Consider the following 7852-nt stretch of genomic DNA (forward strand, 5'->3'; position numbering starts at 1 on the left):
TGGGGCACGTGTAACGCCGGAAATGCATATCCTCCTATTTTCATCTATTGTACTATTATTTTTTTCCTTGTTTTGTTACCTCAAGATATGACATTTCTGTCTCTTTGTTTATTGTAATTGTTTTACTATTTGTATATTTATGCATTTATGTCGATGTGTAATTGGGTTGTTTCGTAAATATTACTTGTATTTTTACGCTGGGTCTTGCCTAGGGAAAACTGCTATCGAACGATTACATCGATAGGTCGTGTGAAGAATCAAAGTGTGTAGGATCTTTGGTAGTGTTAACTCTGCCGCGTGGAGCGCGGGCGGAGCAGGGAGAGTCTGGCTGGAGTAGCGAGTGGAGCAGGTGTGTTGTGTGACGCTCCCGCGAGTTGCCGCGCTTTCGGGGTTTGGCAGCATGTAATTGCGCTCGACTCGCGATGATAGTTTCTGACATGGTGTCGCGGACGGGAAGCATTAGCTGGCGCACATCAAGAGCCCGTTTCGCCTGGTGACCGTGTCGAGAAGAAGGCGCGCCAACATCCAGCTTCTGCAACAGCGACGGCCGACAATGAGCGACTGTCGCCACCTCCTCGATCGACGGCTTCAAACCTTCAATCAACCAACAAGGAAGACTAAAAGCACGTAAAGTTTCAGAACTGTATGGCAGACCTCAGCTTTTCAAATTGTTCCATTTGCCTCGCAAAATTACAGCAACTTAGCATGAACCTTTGTTGCTCATTGTCCCGATTGCATTGCCAAGCAGGGTCCTTTCCTTTTCCGAAATGAACCCGAGTGTCGTTGAAATTCAAACGCCAGCATTAAAATAATATAATTAGATTTCACTGCTTTAATTTCAAAGTTCAGTAGCTGGCTACAATATTTAGGTTACACGAGCACAAATTAAGAGTGCGAGTTTTGTTAGCATATTTTAGCTTACCTGTGACTGCAGCTCAGCTTGGTACGTACTAAATTTTACTATTGTTAATTGTTCAGAATCATTTAATTCAAGTTCAAAGTTAAATCTCTTGTTTCTAAATTGCGTAGAGTCAAGTTGCTTTTGAAATGATTGTTGAGGTAGTCCAAGACTAACCGTATTTTACTGGATTTCGATGTGCTTCAGAAAGAAAGCTTCTTATTAATTTCAGTCACTAAATTAACTTTCAGTTTTCTGGTTTTATTAATTCTTTTGCTAAATTAAGTCAGAGTGTAGCGAAATTTATTACTTCTGACAAACTTTCAGTTTTCACACTACACGTGTCAACCTTCAGTTGCCACGCTTCTAGTGCTAATTATATGTGTAATAACCTTTCTTTTTCAGTTATTATAGTAATTGTCCATAGGACTGGCGACCGTAATTTCCCCCAAATCTCAAATATCTAATTACCGCTAGTTGATTGTTAACGTAACGGCCGCACATTTACTTTCTTTATTAACTTTATCCCTATTTCAAAATTATTTTCCACCAGTTTCACTTGCATTTTTCCTTTCATTTAGATGTAACCCTTTCCTCCCTCTTTACCGATAGATTAACTTCGGTGACGATTGCTTTTCCCAAATTTCCATTAGGTACACGCGGTTTAATTTCTCACTGTCTTTAAGGTCGATAAGTGAGGGGGGAGGTTACAAGCTGACTTATGATCTTATCTGATTATGGATCACGATTGTCTTAACGAGATAATCAAATAGAGGGTGATTCCATTATGAAGTTACAAACTTTCTGGAGTGATGAAAAGGGTAAATGTATCAATCTGTGGTAAGAGTCTTTGGTAGGGAAAGGACCGAGTGGAAAGTTATCAGCTAAAATCTTTGTGATAGCTCTGCCAATAGACCTCTTCTACTGTAAGCTCACTGCTTTCCTTGTCTTGGGAGAAGGTAGTATCAACCAAACAAGGAAAAATGTAAACATGGGATCTAAAATGGATGTTTTAAAATCTATGAGCACTTGTTCAGTAGAAGAGAGAAGAGATGTGTTTCACATTAGAAAAGATGAACAAGTGCCGGTAGCTCTCAAGGTATGTACTTTAGGGCCCATGTTTGCTGGGCATCTTTTCATATTTGGTCCATAGTACCTCCTTCCAAAATATGGAAAGCAAAGAGCTTGCAGTAGAAGAGGATCAATGTCAGAGGCGTCAGAGCGATTTTCGCTTCGAATTTCCGACTCAGTCATTTCCGGACCAGGGTCCCTTAACTCAAATTAATGGATTTACGTTTCTCCATCATCCCTGAAATTCTGCATCATCACAGAATCTCTCTTTCTAGAATGTCCGAAACATTCAGAGTAAAAATTAAATCGATGACAGAAGATGTCAAACTGAGTTCTTTGAGACAAGGAAATGAATATTACTCTTTCTTTTAACGAAGATAAATTAATTCTGTTTGTAGTTGCTTCTTATGCCCTAATCTAACACGCATACTTTCTGGACTTCTGGAACTTCCAATATATTATTGAACTGATTGTAAATTTTAATTGGTATGCTGAAGGAGAGTGCTGTTTTAGCAGTTAAACTGGTGGATATTTATCTGCACATAAAACTACCAGCTTTCCTTGTGAAATGTGGCTAGGCAATTTGAAGTAACAAATTGCGGTGATTACGATTGAAAGGCTAGTTTAGAGTCTTTGACCTTTTTTGGAAGCTCCAGATGTAGTGAAAACTTAGGGGTAGAAATATCTAAATTTCTCTGACGAGGTGCTCTATGGGGAAGGCGAACCTTTCCATTGTTCATAAATAGTGCTGTCTATTTCATTTTGTTGCAAAATTGCCATTTTGGACTTCTTAAAAGCAGGGGAATACGGCGTAGAAAGGAGGGTAAACAGGCCGAAGGCCCAAGGAATCTGTGCTACAATACAGTCTCTGACCTGCTCTTCAGGAACGAACGGACGGTATACGAAGGCAGCCGGCCCTCTCACTGTGCTGTGTCCGGCCAAGGCCTACATCTCTAGGGCGATAGCTGGACCGCAGGCTCCGGGGTACAGAGACTACGACAACTAACAGGTAGCCTCTGTGACGTCAGTCGGTCGGTGCCATGCCAGGGCGAGTTCTATGATGATCTTACTGTAATTTTGGAAATACCGTTAAAGGTTAAAGCCGATATTTTTAAACACCTCATGAACAAGTGTCTATTAGGTATTTAGACCACCATCGTCAACATGCAAGTAAAATAGAAAACCCTCAGAGTTACTTGAGTGTCATTCACTGCGTAGAATGGTTACAATAAATATAATGCCTTTATTAGCACTAGTGATATTCACTACAAGTGGGGTAAGCAGTGACATTAACTCATATTTACTTAATCTGTGCATAAGGTGCTTTAATGCACCAACCTGATTCAGTTTTCCGAACTGTCTTTGTAGCATTCCAGTTATTTCAAACATCTATATGTGACGAAACTGAAAGTTCATTCCAAGCTACGCAAATCCAAGAGAAATGTCTAAACAGATTTGGCGACGATAGTTTACTATACTCGTTTCTCTGAGAGATACACTGTGGTAAAGACGTGAAGGAAATCACTTGAGCCGCGCGGGATTAGCCGAGCGGTCTGAGGCGCTGCCGTCATGGACTGTGCGGCTGGTCCCGGCGGAGATTCGAGTCCCCCCCTGGGCACTGGTTGTGGTGCGTGTGTGGTGCGTGTGTTTGTCCTTAGGATAATTTAGGTTAAGTAGTGTGTAAGCTTAGGGACCTTAGCAGTTAAGTCCCATAAGATTTCACACATTTGGAACACATATCACTTGAAAAATACAATATTTTTACAAACAATTATTCTGAAACGAGGAGCAATAGTCGTGTAAACAACAGTAGACAGACGTTACTCTTATTTTCAAAGGAAACGAAGATTCTGCAGATTTACTGGTGTATGTTTTCAGCATTAGTTTTGTCTAAGGAATGTGTTTTTCTGGTTTTAAAGGCTTTTTTGACAATGGTTCAAGCTCTAGAGACTGCATATTCCACAGAAGCACGAAAATGATGCAAGTAATTTGTGTTTAGCCCAACATTTCTGAAAAGCTTTATGGTTTTAAATCTCCATTCTCTCTTTCTCTACAGCGTAACGAGATCTGGGTAAAATGGACAATGTATGACAGGTAATAAGTCTCCACCAAAATTCCATACTGGACTTGGTGGTGACGCCAGTGGATACGAGTAGCACCGAGGCCGTGATTTCACTAGAGGGACTCTTTAGGCCTCCTTTCGCGGAGGCGTCTGAGGGAAACTGGTCGCAGTTGCTGACTTGACTGCTGCTCATTGCACTCATTTCTTAGATGTAATTTGGTAGTCGATTGACTAGGACGAAGGGCCCTTATGCGTTACCAAGTGCCCAAGCAGGTGCGCTCTGACAACAGCTAACACTTCTTAGATTTTTCCTAATATTAAGGTCTTGCAGATTCGAGTGGTGGTAACTCAGTGAGAGTACACTGACGAAGGTGTAACAAGTGTTCTTTTAGCACCACGGACGTTAAAGCATTCATTTCGGCAAACCTTACACTGGTAACTAGCTGCCCACTGTCTATAAAAACAGTCGAGGCACGGATAAAAGGGAGGAGGAAGGGCGTTCAGAGGACTATGACCACGTTTTATTAAAAGATTTATTTCTACGCATTTTAATTTCCAAATTTAGCAGCTAACTTTCAGAGATACGGTATCATGAGGAAAAAAAAGTGTCTCGAAAACGGGAAGATATTCTAAAACATTTAAAGCTTCGTTTAACACAGGATGCTTTTCAGTTGAGTTCCTGAAGCTTAGCCCACGTCAGTGTGTGAAAAACATTCCATCAGGGAAGGGGATCACTCGCCGGTTGACCGTACCTCTTGCTGGTAACAAACAGGACACGGTTCGTGAGTCCCCAGGTGGAACCGGTAAACTACACCAAGTTGAGGTTAGGCGAGACAGAGGTGAAAGATCCATCACTACGAAAAAAATAAAGTCTGACTTCTTCAAACGAAATGTGAAGCGATAGACAAGATTCAGCGCTCCCTCCATTTATGTAGTCGTACAGCCGTAGTCTGCAGACCTGTATTTACAACAGAGTCACATCTAAGTGAAATGCTGATTCTGGCGAATGCACTCTTCAATCTTATATCGCATAAATGATAAATTTATAAAGTTCTTAATGGTATGACACAGATGCTTTCCAAATTTTGGATAAATGCTTTAAGGATGTATCTCAAGCCCACAAGTCCTGGGTTCGGTCGTCGGCTACAGCCCCTCAGTCTGACAGTGCCACCCACACGACAACCCAGAACGCACACACCATATAAATAACTGCACATTAAAAACCACACAAGATACACAAGGATCGGCGAAACAATTCCACAGTGTCTCAAACAATACTAAAACCAGTCACTGTGAAACAACACGGACTAATTATATACGTCGGCACAAACACAGAGAAGCCAGAAGCAGTGGGAAAACCAAATGCACGTCGTCCGCTGCGACGACCGACCGAACGACTAACCAACGAAGGGTCGTCCCCACTCAAGTCAGGCACGGAAAACATCCCAGTATAAATTGTCAACTAACAACTTATTGCCATGAGGGCACTTCGACAGGCGGACATACACACACAGATGAAAGTTGCATTACTCGAATATCACGGTCCATTCAACTAAAACTCAGTGAATCCGGTCCTTGTGGTCGTGCACTCTCGCGACCACATCCTTCCGTCGGAAAGCGCATTTGTGTCGCCAGCGATTGGGCGAGTACTGACTGTCCGGCTCTCACTGCTACTATGTCCCAAGGCAACTTCCTGGACACACGACGACCCAGAAAGAGTAGAGGCCGCTACAGTACCCGCTATCGTTAAGCGCTGGTGCTGCCAGTCACGGACAGACAAGGCGAGCATACGTAGTGGCGCCAGTGAACACACCAAGAAAACGAGACGCCACTATCACTAATACAAGATGCCAAGCTATGAACGGCAACAATGTGAGCCGCACACGTTCAGTTGTTTTAGGTAGCGTTCTCTACGTGGCATCTTTCTTCACCATAACATACGGATCGCCTTATTGTTAGTGCAAGTATGGCGGGTATTGATCTCAATAAGTCAGACGCCTGGCCTTATGCTGTTCTTCACCAAATTAAATTTGCTTCTACAGAATGCTTAAAAGTTTTAGTAGCATTTTATAGTCAACGCACTTGACTCATTGAATACACCCCTCCCGTTCAGATCACGGCACATAAGTGACATCGATGGTCGCCGAGTAACTGACCAAGAACGCCGCGCGATGTTTGCAACTTTGCCTTCGTCTTTTCGCGAAAGGACGGGGCAGGTGGTGGGGTCTTGACCACTAGACTTTTCGCCGTGTCCTCGATTAAATTCCAAACCTCTGCACAGTGTCTCAAGGAGTGAGGGCGCGTGACACTGCTGGTGGTGGTCCGTCCATTGGGTGGGAACGTTAAGCTCGACGTCCCCTTTCGTGCTGCCACCGACTCTCACCTTCTCCCTTCTCTGGTTATGATACAACACAAACATAACACCGCACTACACACACCGATTTCAGTCTTCTGGACGTATCACACACACTTAACACACGTCTCACATAACGAAAGGTGCCGGTGTGCAGGAAGGACAGGAAAATTCTTTCCAATTAGTCGGTTGAACCTGCACCTCGGCGGCTGCCAGCCAACGACGCCATACGATTTTACTTTTTTTAGCATTCGGTGTCGCTAGGAGACAAATACAGAAATTTATGTGAATTGGTGTCATTTTGAAAGACATAAAATAGAGGATGAAAATAAGACAACAGAATTTAATGTTCACGCATTATAGTCTTGTATTTTTAAGACGGGCATTGTCATATTTCCTACGTCATTCTAATGCTGGTTCTTGTTCATGTCCACACTATGCTGAAAGCGACGCGACGTGGAACTCTCAGTCTCCTTCCTCATCTAACGTTTGAGCAGAGCGAAGAAAAATATTAGTTTTGTCTGCTAATGCTGCAATTTGCAGTTAAGGTATATTTATCATTACTGTGTGATGCCAACTTGCTTCTGTTCTCTGGTTTTGAAGTCATTTTACTTGCTGAAGTCCAACAATTTCGAATGCGTCACGCAGCTATGAAAGCAGGCAGCCTTGGCGGAAAGCTGCCAGACCTGCAGCACGTGAGCCCGGCCTGTGCACGTGTGCGGCACAGCTGCGGTTTGCCTCGCGAGAGGCGGGCAGAGCGGAACGCAAGAGCCGCAGCCGGCCGCACAGCGAGCGCCGCGTTTGCGCGCGTCTGGACCGCCTCGCTGCGTCTTACATGAGTGAAAGGCTTTTTCTCTCATGAGCGGCTCGTTGGTCTAGGGGTATGATTCTCGCTTAGGGTGCGAGAGGTCCCGGGTTCAAATCCCGGACGAGCCCATGTTTTTGTAGCATATTCCTTGCTACCTTCAAATTCCAAAATTGTTGCAGTTCACTAGAGCCGTTGGTAGCTTTGATTTACTTAGAGTTGTTGTGCCTTTACAGTGACGACAGAGAACCGGGTGCTTTATTTCCAGTTCGCTTCCTGATACTGCTCTCGTCTCACTCTTCCTCAATTTACACACACCAGAAGAAGACCATATTGGCGTTTGTGCTTCTCAGTACTTGAGCTTAAGCAAATATGATGATGATGGTGATGAAAAGATTAAACAAATGACGTGAAAACTTCTATTCATTTACTTTGACAAGACTGATTTTTCCTAAAAGTCATGTTATTTCACGTCTCAGCTTTTAAGGATGGTAGTCGATTGGCGATTATTACAGGTTGCGAAATAGCGTTTTATCCACACTATTCCCTTCGAATATAACAGATGTCTAAGATTTCCCAAGTAAGTCTATTATTATTACTTTATTAACATTTTTATGTAATTCGTTTACGTCAGTACTGGGTCCAACATTTCAGAATAACTTT

General features: G+C 43.0%; 1 non-coding gene across 1 annotated transcript; it reads left to right on the forward strand.

Moving 5' to 3' along the window:
* The first annotated feature begins 7248 nt into the window (after positions 1 to 7248).
* Positions 7249 to 7320, forward strand: Trnap-agg. The gene has a single exon. It is a non-coding gene; the product is annotated as a tRNA-Pro (tRNA).
* Positions 7321 to 7852: the final 532 nt, after the last annotated feature.

The sequence above is a fragment of the Schistocerca piceifrons genome, chromosome 2 (assembly GCF_021461385.2).
Source record: "Schistocerca piceifrons isolate TAMUIC-IGC-003096 chromosome 2, iqSchPice1.1, whole genome shotgun sequence".
NCBI lineage: Eukaryota > Metazoa > Arthropoda > Insecta > Orthoptera > Acrididae > Schistocerca > Schistocerca piceifrons.